This window comes from Pelobates fuscus, chromosome 2 (assembly GCF_036172605.1).
Source record: "Pelobates fuscus isolate aPelFus1 chromosome 2, aPelFus1.pri, whole genome shotgun sequence".
Taxonomy (NCBI): Eukaryota; Metazoa; Chordata; class Amphibia; order Anura; family Pelobatidae; genus Pelobates; species Pelobates fuscus.
Window position 1 is genome coordinate 29,110,517 of NC_086318.1, and position 14,081 is coordinate 29,124,597.

Genomic DNA, 14,081 nt, shown 5'->3' on the forward strand with positions numbered 1-14,081 from the left:
TACAAAGCCAAACAAGAATCAATAGGAAATTGTCATAAAATCTGCTCAGACAAGACAATTTACCCTAGAGGCTGCAAGGTCAGCAACCTCCTGGCATTCAATATCTGAAAAATCCTGAATAGATATAGAGTCAGATAGGAATTAAGGCCATAATAGCATAAGCCAGAGAAGGAAAATGTTACTGATACAAAACCGAATGGTATCATCAAATCAAAATCTCAACAAAGGCATAACTTCCAGAGATCATACTGGAACAAGCCGATAATGCTGGATGAGAACGGACACACCATGCTATTAGTGATGTACCGAACTGTTCGCCGGCAAATAGTTCCCGGCGAACATAGCGTGTTCGAGTTCGCTGCCGCGGGCGAACACATGGGCGGTTCGATCCGCCCCCTATTCGTCATCATTGAGCAAACTTTGACCCTGTGCCTCACGGTCAGCAGACACATTCCAGCCAATCAGCAGCACACCCTCCCTAGCAGACCCTCCCACCTCCCTCCCAGCATCCATTTTAGATTCATTCTGAAGCTGCATGCTTAGTGAGTGGAGGGAAAGTGTAGCTGCTGCTGATTAGATAGGGAAATTGATAGCTAGGCTAGGGTATTCAGTGTCCACTACAGTCCTGAAGGACTCATCTGATCTCTGCTGTAAGGACAGCACCCCAAAAAGCCATTTTTAGGGCTAGAACATCAGTCTGCTTTTTTTCCTGTTTAATGTAATTGCAGTTGCCTGCCTGACAGCTTCTGTGTCAGGCTCAGTGGATACTGTGCCCATTTGCCCAGTGCCACCACTTATATCTGGTGTCACAATAGCTTAAGCTTTACATTTAAAAAAAAAAAAAATTCACTGTAATAGATTGAAGAGCAGTTAGTTGTCTGCAAGCGTCTGTGTGTCAGGCCTCCTTCAGCGTGTGCTCTGCAGACCTCTGCCGTGTACTTTGCCAGTTGCCACTCATATCTGGTGTCTCTATAGCGTGCTTTTACAAAGAAAAAAAGTTTTTCAGTGTAAGCTAATAGCAGTCAGTGTCCTTAAAGAGGGTGTGTCAGGCCTCCTTCAGCGTGTGCTCTGCAGACCTCTGCCAGTGCACATTGCCACTCATATCTGGTCTCACAGTAGCTTGCACGCATAGCACCACTAATCCAAAAAAAATGACAGGCAGAGGCAGGCCACCCCGCAGGGGCCATCGTGTTCATGGTGCTGTGATTCCCTTTGGCCCTAGAATAATGCCCAGTTTTCAGAGGCCACGTACCCTGAACTTGAAAAGTTCTGAGGACATAGTTGACTGGCTAACACAGGACACCCAATCTTCTACAGCTTCCGCTCGGAACCTTGACGCACCATCCTCCTCCAGCTTAGCTTCAGGCACCTGTCAAGATACCACTCACCCGCCTGCCGCCACCACCAAAACTAGCACCACAGCCGCTTCACTTGGTATGTCAGAGGAGTTATTCACACATCCGTTTGAGGACAGGTGTCTATCCATATCTGCCAAGTGACCCTATGTAGGGGTAACAGTCCCTATTCTGCTCTGTGTCCGTGTGCATCAGGGGCTCTGAGGACAGGTGTCAATCCATATGTCAAGGTGTCAATCCATATCCATTGTGATTTAGGAATGTTAGGTGATTTCTGCCCTTTATGTATTAAAACCAGACTCTGCATCAACTGTGTAATTTTCCATGGGAGTTTTACCATGGATCCCCCTCCGGCATGCCACAGTCCAGGTGTTTATCCCCTTGAAACAACTTTTCCATCACTTTTGTGGCCAGAAACAGTCCCTGTGGGTTTTAAAATTTGCCTGCCCATTGAAGTCAATGGCGGTTCGCCCGGATCGCCGGTTCGCGAACGTTTGCGGAAGTCGCCGTTCGCGAACCGAAAATTTTGTGTTTGCGACATCACTAATTACACTGAGAATCTTACTACTTTCTGGATGTATTTAATAAAGATGATTCACACCGCCTTGTGAACTACTTACTGCCTGTCAGAAAGAGGCAGAGCCTAGTAGAGAAATAAGATTCTTTTATTAACACACTGCCACAATGACCCGATGTTGGTAAATTCAGATTCACACCAATACCTCACCCAGTGGATGAATTGATACAGCAATGATCAGTCACAGGAGAGGAATAAACTCGGTACTAAAGCCGGTACTTTCAACATTTTACAGTTTACCCAAAGTCCACAAGTCTGTGGATAATTTATCAGGTAGACCAATAGTATCGGGCTGTGGCAACCTTACCCAGAACCTAAGCATATATTTAGATAAAATCTTGTCCCCAATTGTGTCTAAATTACCATCACACATACGGGACACCAAACAGATGTTGAACTTCCTGAAAGATTTATCATTACCAGAACATTCATTATTATGCAGTCTGGCTGTGGAAGCATTATACAGCTCCATACCTCACACAAAAGGCATCGACAACATCAAGGCCATCTTAAGACAAGAGCTCCAATCTCCTAACACGTACATTGATTTATTTACTTAGTATGGTACTTACCAGAAATATTTTCCTTTTTAATGGTACCATCTATCAACAAGTAAGAGGGACAGCCATGGGCACTTCTTGTGCCCCCTCCTACGCCAATCTCTACCTAGGAACGTGGGAGAATCAGGTCCTAAACTCGCCACATCTACAACAGTACTCAGGGTACATATTATGTTGGAAAAGATACATCGATGATGTACTTATTGTATGGACCGGGTCTGCTAAGGTTTTTGAAGACTTTGTGAAAATCCTCAACACAAATGACCTTAATCTGAGATTTACTAGCGAACTAGGTGGCAAACAAATTAATTTCTTGAATATTACCATTGAAATTAAAAAAAGATGGGTCGGTACAAACTACCCTATTTAAGAAACAAACTGCCACCAACAGTCTCTTAAATTGGACTAGTTACCACCCGCAGCCACTTAAGGCCGGCATCCCAATCGGGCAATACCTACGATTAAGACGTAATTGCTCGTCTACGGAGGAATTTAAGATCTAAGCCTGGGAACTGAGGAAAGCCTTTAAAGATAAAGGATACCCAAATAGGGTCCTACGTAGAGCATACGCTAGAGCCATTAAGACTGATCGAGATACACTCCTTATTGATGAGAGTGCACAATCAGTAGACAACAAAAAACAAAAAATGATCAGATGTATTGCCACATACGATGCTGGGTGGAACTACATGATGGGTACACTCAAGCGTTATTGGCCTATACTTAAATCTGACCCACATTTGAAACATGTAATCACTTCTTTCCCCTCCGTGACTACCAGGAGGGGAAACAACTTTCGTGACACACTGGTACAGAGTCATTTGGCACCAAGGAAAAGGAGCCTTAATTACTATTTACCAAAGGGTTCATACAAGTGTGGAAAGACATTCCAAGGAATTCACGGATAGCCACAATATCGATACTTTCCCAGTTCAATCGTTCTTTAGCTGCAGAACAGAAGGGGTAATCTATCTACTCACCTGTTCGTGCGGGTTAAAATATGTGGGGAAAACGTTCAGACCCCTCAAACTAAGGATCGGAGAACATGTGAATTCCGTTAGGCGTCCCTTGGAAACCCCAATATAACGCCATTTGAAAATATTTCACTCAAATTAGTCTAAAAAATTTAGATTTATGGGTATTGAGCATATCCCACAGACCCAAAGGAAGGGTGACTGGGATTTGAAATTACGGCAACGAGAGTCCTACTGGATTTACAGATTGAAGACTCTCTCGCCGGCTGGTCTCAATGAGGGCTTCTCATTTACCGCATTTTTATGATTATTCTCTTTTTAGATGTTATATATAGTTATCCCCACCGAATCCTTGTATATAATTAATAGGCACAATTGTATATAGTTATTTAAATTCACTGCAGGGATTATTTCTTTCATCCTGTCACCTTAAGTACCAAGATCTTAGTGAGGCAGGACAGACAGACAGACCCTCGGTCCATATTTCCAACATTAATAACAAAGGTTACTATCTCCTGAATATGGACTAATGACTCTAGTCTGACTGGTCCATTAGCCTCACTTCATGATTTCAAATTTTTTCTTTATTTTCCTTTTTTCTTTGAAACATCATAGATTCCACATATGTAACATCCTTAATAAAGCCAGTATATTATAGACCCATCAGGACTTAATACTCTTTGGATGGTAACATCATCAAAATAGTATTAGACCCATATAGAGGAGGCTTTGAACAGAGCATCTATGCTGCTCTTGAAAATATGGGAGACTGTAAAGGATTGATCTCCTGGTTACTAAGGTAACGGGATCATGACAAATCCCTCTCCCCCTTCTTTTCTCGTCATGCAGGTCTCCACTACGCAGGCGCCGTCCTATCCAGTGGGTCGGCTATTAAGATTGACGGTATCGTCACTTAGTGACGTATTCATACCACTCCCATTCCAGCTGACGGTTTCCCCACGTGGGATTCACTCCACCTATTAATACGCCCCCTGGTCACATGGTCCGGGAAGGACACCAGTCAGGGTATGATATTCCCTGAACCAATCAGCGAACGGGAAAGTGACGTAGCTTACACACGTGGGCCACACAGCTGATAACTATGATTGTTACAACGTGTATAAAAAGGAACAAGGTTACACTGCAGTACATTATTCCTGACGACGGCGTGTTAGCACGCCAAAACGCGCGTCGAGTTTCATTTTATTTAATTTCGTTTGCACAATTAGGTAGCACGTTATGGATTGGATTTGATTTATTTAATTTGTTTTTTTGCTAGTTAGACAGGCAGGGAGCAGGGTAATAGGTAGGCACTCGTGATAGTCACAGTGCTGAGGTACTCAGCCATATGATCCTCTCTTAGCGAGCGGACCCTTAGGGGATTAGGTTTTGGAGGGAGGTGTTCATATACCTCTGGTTTAGAGGGTCCTCTTCTCACTTCTCCCCTATTTACCTACTGGTCTCTCTAACTAGCTCTACCTCCTTACAGTCTTTGTATGTTACCTATTTTTAGGCTGAAACATATTCTTCTGTTAAGGGATTATCAGGGTCTATGTGTATCCAGTCACATTCACCCTTTCTACCCTGGTCTCCTTTTTCCTGTCTATTTTATCGTCTATACCATTAGGATTATTAAAGTTAGGGATTTCTGATTAACTCTTCCACTAGGGACCTTTGGTTCCATACCTTTCTAAACTAATAACATTACTAGGCAAAGGCAAGAAGAACCATATACAGATTAGTTGAGGAAAAAAAGAAATATCGGTATGAACCATAGAATTTGTGGCAACTTATAATTTATAAGGAGGCCAACCATGCCAGTACCTATATTTGTAAATAGTACAGATTATGCCAAACAGTTTAATCACATTTATTAGAGACTGTTGTGCAACATAAGTAAGATATATATATATATATATATATATATATATATATATATATATACACTTGTGTTAAGGGCTCATGATAGTACAGAAGATACAAACACTGTGGGATGGTATTAAAAGAGCAAGTCGGTTGTGGTGTGCCGGAACCGAGGATGAGGTAGGCCTGTAAATAAAGAGGGCAAAAGTAGAAAATCAAATTTATTACGAAATGAGCAATATACATACTTTAACCAGACATGTCTTGAAAGGCATTTCTAACTTCTTGTATCGGGTTAGGTATGTATCTAGAGTATGCAGAAGACTTCCAGCGCCCTCGTGACTTGATACCATGTACTGGAATGTTTGCACTGGACGCTGTGGTGGCTGCTCCTATGCGGAAGGAGTGGCCCGAATAGGTAGTTGCTTTTAGGCCTAGTTGTGTAAGTAAAGACCTGACATGGGTCATGAAGGTGGTGGTAGTGAGTACCGAACCTTGTAGACAGAAAAGTGGTTGAGATGGTGATGATTTAAAAAGCTGGGTATATGTGTCCAGTAATGTGACGGGGAACCACTTGTTGTGGGTAGGATAGTATCTAACCTCTACCGGAGGTGCGTGTTGATTGGTTTTGGAGTGATGCAGAGCCAAGATATAGTAATCCATGTGTTTTGTTAAGTGTGAATGAAGCAGAATGTGAGTGGACTGGGTTGTGTTGATGGCGGTAAATTCTCTTGGTCTTAAAAACCCATAAACAGCCACATATATGGCGGTTTTAATAACAAGGTTTGTGTTGTTGGCAAAGGGTTTTAAATCTAGTAGTTTGGATAGATCTTTGAAAATATTGAAGTCTATGGGTAGCCTTTGCGCAGTACGTGGGGGTTCGGATCTCTGAATACCCCTAAGGATGTTCTTGATCTGGTAGGAGGACATAAAACTTGTGTTGTTTAGTTGTAATGTTAGCATGTGATGTTGTACGCCTGTTAGATATAGCTTGATTGTGTTGTATGATAACTTGAGTTTGAGGTGGCAAAAGGAAGCAAAATCCAACAAGGATGTCATAATGAAAGGTTGTGTGATGACAGAAATCTTTTAAATAGAAGGAAAGCCCTGTCATAGGTTTTCCGGGTATTGGAGGACAGCGCTAATTGTGACAATGTCCTGCTATGTTGCATGATAGCGTCTAGTCCATTACTAGGTAATAAGGAATAGTGAGTGCGCTTACAATAAATAAAATACAGTGTTAATCACACCTAAAAAATCTGAAGGGCATATAACACATTTGATTACAATGCAATAATACCAAAGTGCTATAGTGCTTTAAGAAATTTACACAATATGTGGAGTGCCAAAGTGCATATATGTGCAGACAAGGGATATCCAATATAAATAAAAAAAAGACTGATATACTTGCAGAGCTTCTGGAACAAATAATACACGGCTCTGTAATACAAATAATACAACACCTAGTGCAATATGTTTGTACAGTGCAAAATTAACAATAAATAAATAGGTATCTCACTCACAATGGTGGAGTGGTTAAAGTACCACCCCAAAATATCAGGCTCCAGGGAGGATCAGCCCCCAGTGATCGTGGGATCCACTCAGTGTAGAAAGAACGTGGGCCAATCCGGATATGTGTAAACCAAGAATTTCTTTATTACCAATGCATAAAAATATAAAACACCAGTCTCCTGCAACCTGCTACCGATAGTCCGAGAAAGAGAGAGAAGGTCTATAATCAGAGTGTCCTCCTCGCAGCTCAATCCTCATGGATACACGGATACACGGTGTAGGTGCAAAAACTTCCGGATTGTTTAGATGCAATGCATTTCTCCCCTCCCACGGGGCTTTTTCAAGCATAATCCACGTTCCTTGGGTCTTTCTTTATATAAGCTAACTAATTAGTTAATTTGGAGCAGTCCATTGCAATTAAGTCCAGGAGTATACACATAAACTCCAAACATTATAATAAAAGGAAGGAGTGAAAGAAATAAAGGAGAAATTAAAAAACCTCAAATGCAAATATTCAATAAATATATACATATCATTCCAGCACAAATACATGGTTAACTAGATGCATCGTATAGTTATATTCACCTCATCTGTTTAACACCCAATTGTGTAACAAAAAGTGCAATGTGCGGTGTACATAGAATATACCTTCTTAAAATCCATTATATATCTATCAGAAGATCTAAAAAATTATTATATAACTACATATTTAAAGCTAAAAACTACATATAGAAAATGTATAGAGACAAATTTATAGAGAAAAATTTGTATAGAGAAAAATATTGTTGGTTAAAGTGCAAGGCTTATTATTCCCAATTGCAAGACACAAAATGAGAAAACAATTATTTATTGTATAATCACTTATGATGGAGATATGTATCCACAGCTTCCACCTAGATACTTAGTAGTAATTTAAGTGAATTCTCTTTTAACAAAATCAGAAACTAATTATACAATTTAGGGAAAAAGCTTTCCAAGTGGTATATCCGCTAAACAACGGATTTCTCTTTCCCCTTTTTTTCTTAAAAGTTCAAAGACTATAGAGTGATATTGTGAGGATACATAGAATTCAGTATCTTATAAGATAATTAGAAAGAGATGGCAATACAATAACTTAAAATTACTAAAAAACATCCTAAAAAAGAACTTTTATAAAAATGTCTATAAATGTCTAAAAATGTCTATAGAAAGCTACTATAAAAAATTAAAAAGATCGAAATCAATATTTAGGCCAGTAGGGGACATAGTATCGAGGTAATAGACCCATTTCATTTCCTCTTGGCCAATTTTTCTAATAAAGTCACCTCCCCTCCAATTAGCAGTAACCTTCTTTATGGCCATGAAGGAGAGAGCCCTAGGGTCTCCGTTATGTACTTTATTAAAATGATCGGAGACGCTATGGCTTGTTACTCTTTTACGTATATTATATACATGCTCTCTAATCCTTTTGAACAGTGGTCTTGTAGTTCTACCAATATATTGCAAATGACATGTACACTGTAAGAGATATATTACATTACTACTGTGGCATGTCATATGTTCCCTGATCTTATAGGAAGTTTTCGTGCTCTCTGATTGGAACTCAAAGAACCTACCATTCCCTACTTGTTGTGTGCTTTTGCAGCCTAAACATATCTTGCATTTATAAAAACCAGAGATTTCCCCAAATGCATTAATACTTTTTTGTTTTGGTTTGTCTTTAATGTAACTATTAACCAGAGTACTCTTGAAATTGGGAGCCCCTCTAAACGTTAAGAACGTTTTTTCAGGCAACAAGGGTCCCAAATCTTTATCTGTCTTGAGTATATTCCAATATTTATTGATAATACGTCTAACGTCTCTATGACGTGAATTATAATCAAAGACTAGTGCGTCTTGGGCTGAAATAGGTGCTTTTCCCTTATCTTTGTTAAGTAGTGTACACTGGGTCATTTCTTTAACTTCTTCCCAAGCTTTTTCTAAAATATCCTCTGGATAGTTCTTTTCTCTGAATCTATCCAAGAGTTCTTGGGACTGTATATGAAATTTCTGATCCTCTGTACAATTACGTCTAACCCTAAGAAGCTGTCCCTTAGGGATGTTATTCAGCCAGGGTGAGTAATGTCCACTACTGTACATGACATACCCATTCGTGTCGACTTTCTTAAAGAAGGTCTCTGTTTTTAACATAGTCCCCTCAGTGTATATTTTCAAATCAAGATATTCTACACTGGTGGGGCTAATATTGGAGGTGAGATGTATACCCCAGTCATTATTATTAATAAATTTAAAAAACTCATTAAAACTGTGTTCTGTGCCTTCCCAAATAAAAAACAAATCATCGATGTAACGGCGATAGGCATGTATCTGCGACGCCCAGCTATGGTTCCCATAAATAAAAATCTCCTCCCAACTAGCCATAAAAATATTAGCATAGCTGGGCGCATAGGTACTTCCCATCGCCGTACCTCTACGCTGTAAATAAAAGGAGGCATCGAACCAGAAATAATTATTACCCAATGTCCATTTTATACAATCAATTAAAAAATTAATTTGTTCCAAAGGCAATGTATTATCCTGAATTAAAAACTGCTGAACCGCCCTGCATCCTTTTTCGTGAGGAATGCAGGTGTATAGTGAGGTGACATCACAAGTGACAAGTAAAAATTCTTTTTTCCAAGTCACCCCTCTAATTAATTGTAAAACGTCTGTGGTATCTTTTAAGAAAGAGCGTGTTTTAACCACTATGGGCTGTAAAAACCCATCTATATACTTAGACAGATTGTATGAGATGGACATAATGCCCGACACTATTGGTCTTCCTGGTGGATTCTCCAGACTCTTATGTACCTTAGGAAGTACATAGAAGACCGGAGTTCTGGGAGATCTGATATTAAGAAACTCGTATTCTTTTTTGGTCAATATACCTTGCATATGACCCTTGTCTAACAAATGGGTTAGGGTTTTCTTAAAAGTCCCCAAAGGATTATTTGATAGTTTCTCATATACAAGGTATATTGACCAAAAAAGAATACGTGTGTTTTATATTTTTATGCATTGGTAATAAAGAAATTCTTGGTTTACACATATCCGGATTGGCCCACGTTCTTTCTACACTGAGTGGATCCCACGATCACTGGGGGCTGATCCTCCCTGGAGCCTGATATTTTGGGGTGGTACTTTAACCACTCCACCATTGTGAGTGAGATACCTATTTATTTATTGTTAATTTTGCACTGTACAAACATATTGCACTAGGTGTTGTATTATTTGTATTACAGAGCCGTGTATTATTTGTTCCAGAAGCTCTGCAAGTATATCAGTCCTTTTTTTATTTATATTGGATATCCCTTGTCTGCACATATATGCACTTTGGCACTCCACATATTGTGTAAATTTCTTAAAGCACTATAGCACTTTGGTATTATTGCATTGTAATCAAATGTGTTATATGCCCTTCAGATTTTTTAGGTGTGATTAACACTGTATTTTATTTATTGTAAGCGCACTCACTATTCCTTATTACCTATTTAGCACTTAGGAGATCTCACCAGGACTCCCAGTGAGTTGCAGCTATTTGTTTCGATTTATATTGTGTATGCTCGCTATACATATATTTTCCTCCTTGTGCGCCATTTAACCTTCCGTCGATATATAGTCCATTACTAGCTGGTGGAAAGGTGGAGTGGTCGTGGCTGTGCATGCAGCTGATGGAAGTATTTGTCGAAAAGCCTGTAAATTGAAACAAGACAAATGGTCAGCCGCCATGTTGCATACACCTGGGACATGCACACAAAACAAGAAGAAATAGGCAGAAAGCCCAGAGGGGAGATACCTATTTGGGCCTATAACCCCTAAAATTTGCCAGTACTCTAAGTCCTATGTAGAGATGGAACCGTATGTGATATACGGCGTGAGCAGGCTTAACGTACCTGGTAGTATGTATGTGTTTGATAGGCGACAGGTATAGAAAAACCTGGAAAACCTAAAGGGTTAGAAACAAGATATGAAAGTGTGAGAATTGGATCCTTTGATACCAATTTAGACTAGCTAGCTGTAGTGAGTTTATATAAATACATATGTAAGGGAAATTTTAATGAATGGTAGTTACCTAACTGGCCATGTTATGTGGTATGGCCCTGATAACCAGGTTTTCAGGGTGTGTATGATATGTCACTATGGTGACGAGATTAATGCGTATGCTTTGATAATGCTAGTGTTTGTAGTATAATATGGTGCAGGTTTGTAACAATACAGTCTTAGGCCGTGAAATGTAAGACCCAAAAGAGGTATGTATGAGGTAAAATAATAATTAAAAAATTATTTTAAAACAAGAAATGTGACGTATGAGTGGTTAAATCGAGGTGTGTGATTCAACCCGAAAGTTTATGAGATTTTAGACCGAGTTCTTGTGTATGTAGTTTGAGTACATAAAGAAAAAGTCAGAATATATGCGTGCCATGTAAGAAAACATGTATACATGGTGTGATAGAAGCATAATCTTCTAAATGAGTTTTGATTTAATTTTTTTTTTTTTTTTTAAACATGATTTATAACATAAGTACTGTGTGAGATATATAAAATAATGTAAAGTTGTTTAAGCAAAGTTGTTTAATCCTTTATTTAGCCCATCTATTCACTATAAGTCCCATGCAGTATTATGTTCCTCCGGATTTTTCTTGTATATAGTGTATTTCAGCACGTCTGTCGGAAATGCGCCCTGATCACCATGACAACACCCAGTGTTAGGAGACAATTTTGTCTCTCGCCGGCTCAAGTACTCATGGGTGCAGCCAATGAGACATTGTTGTCTAGGGTTGCCCCAGTAACACTCAGAGCCTGTCCAATGAACACGTCCTAGGGGGTCACATGACCATAAACCCGGAAGTGTGGTTGTCAGTAATGGCGGTCTCAGCAGTTCCGGCGGCGAGCACAAATGCAGGGCACCTGTAAGTAAGTACCCATTAATATTAATTGTATGTCCTATATAAGTGTGTTTCAGTATTTTGATATTTTGTGTCCTGATGAAAGCTCCTGTGAGGAGCTGAAACGTCGATTTTTTTCTTCGCAATAAATGAAGACTTGATTTGCTGTAAATCCTTGAGTGCCGGTATTTTTCGTGTTTTGTATTATTCAGCCACCAGAGCACCAGATATTTTTTTTCCCTATTGTCATGGTTGGAGTGCAGGGGCTATCTGGATTTTATATATATATATATATATATATATATATAGGAAACATGGGGGGAAACATCTCAGGTCCCTATTTAGCCTTGTACTGCAGAGAGCCTCAGATGGAATTTTTTCCCAAGTAAGTGGTTAATCTCATAAGAGCAGACATTAGACTGTGAGAGTAGGACCTGCCAAAGATGGGGTACATTGACGTTGTGGCAGGCTTATGCAATGTATGATCATATAATGTAACTAAATCCCCATTTTTTTGCCTAGATTAGGTGTTTTTAAAAAAACTTTTACAAACTAATAAAATCTGTCAACATTGAAGTTGCTGTTTAGTAGATAGGAGAGTGCGCTGGATCTTGTGTATTTATTGTATATATATATATATATATATATAGAAGTAAATGATAATCAGCACTCCCAGGTATTTGTAGAAAAATCTCTATTTTATTCCAAGAAAAATGTCAACGTTTCAGTTCCTCTAGGGAACTTTCATCAGGACAGCAAGCAACAAACAAATGAAGCAAAAACTGTGTTTAAATAAGAACAACAATCACGACACACTTACAGATCAGCTGTGTGTGGGGGGGCCGGTCATTCCAATTACCACACTCCCGGGCTGACACCATCTGCAGTCAATGTTTCCTTAAGCACCGCTCACTTCCGTGTATACACTGGTTGCCAAGGTGAGTCTGACGTGAAACGCCAGGCTTTCACTCATTGGCTAACTCTCCCAGTGATGACGTTACGTGTGATAAGCGCATGCGTATAGAGCAAGAGACTGCGATATAGTATCCACTACCCGATGTGGATTTGAAATATAGCCATTTCACACTTACATGCAAGTATTGTACCTTCATGTGTCAGGGATGCAACCCTGTCCTATCTGTGCTATCTGGTGATTCCGATCGCCGAACCCCTGGGTCAGCACCACCTGAGGTCTGAGTCTCAGCGAGCGCCGTATCATTTCGTATGCGGGCTGGTTGCCAGGGTGATATTGACGCAAGGCGCCTAACTTTCCCCCATTGGCTAATTCTCCAAGCTCCTGCATTCTGTGTAACCACGGAGATTGACGCGCATGCGTCTGAGACAGACCCTCGGTATAGTGTTAATACCCGGAACGGATTTGAAATCTGACCAGATGCCACATCATATGTAAGTCGATACACAGGATTATAGTATATATATAGGAAACATGGGGGGAAACATCTCAGGTCCCTATTTAGCCTTGTACTGCAGAGAGCCTCAGATGGAATTTTTTCCCAAGTAAGTGGTTAATCTCATAAGAGCAGACATTAGACTGTGAGAGTAGGACCTGCCAAAGATGGGGTACATTGACGTTGTGGCAGGCTTATGCAATGTATGATCATATAATGTAACTAAATCCCCATTTTTTTGCCTAGATTAGGTGTTTTTAAAAAAACTTTTACAAACTAATAAAATCTGTCAACATTGAAGTTGCTGTTTAGTAGATAGGAGAGTGCGCTGGATCTTGTGTATTTATTGTATATATATATATATATATATATATATATATATATATATATATTGCTTTTTCTAATATAAAATATTGGTCCTTTCATACTCGCATGCAGACACTGACATCTCAATGACACACACAAGCTCAATGATACACAGCCTATAGACAAACAAACAATCTCACTGATATACATCAGCTCATTGACATAAAAACACAACTCACACACACAGCTTAATGTAGTGGTACTGGTGTCTGTAGCATGTCCCTACAGGCTTTTCAATGTAAACACTGACTTTTCAGAAAAAAGGCAGTGTTTATATTGCTTCAAAGTGACACCGCTAGTGACAGTCACTCAGACGGTCACTAGAGGTGCTTCCTGTGTCAGTGCACCTACATTCAGGGCCTCCACACTCTGGAGGCGCTGAACTTTTCCCATAGAGATACAGTAATTCAATGCATCTCTATGAGGAGATGCTGATTGGTGTAGCGTTTTGCAGCCAATCCTATGGCAAAGCATTGGATTGGCTGAAATCATCAAGCTTGAGGATCTTAGCCATAGAGGCAGGGACAGTCGAGGGGATACCAGCACCCTGCGTGGGGGAAA

At 39.8% G+C, this 14,081-nt stretch overlaps 1 protein-coding gene across 1 annotated transcript in view; it reads left to right on the forward strand.

Annotated features, from left to right (window-relative positions):
• LOC134586498 (hatching enzyme 1.2-like) overlaps positions 1–14,081 on the forward strand; it is a 505,730-nt gene that overhangs the window by 338,030 nt on the left and 153,619 nt on the right. The gene's annotated exons all lie outside the window — the stretch shown is intronic.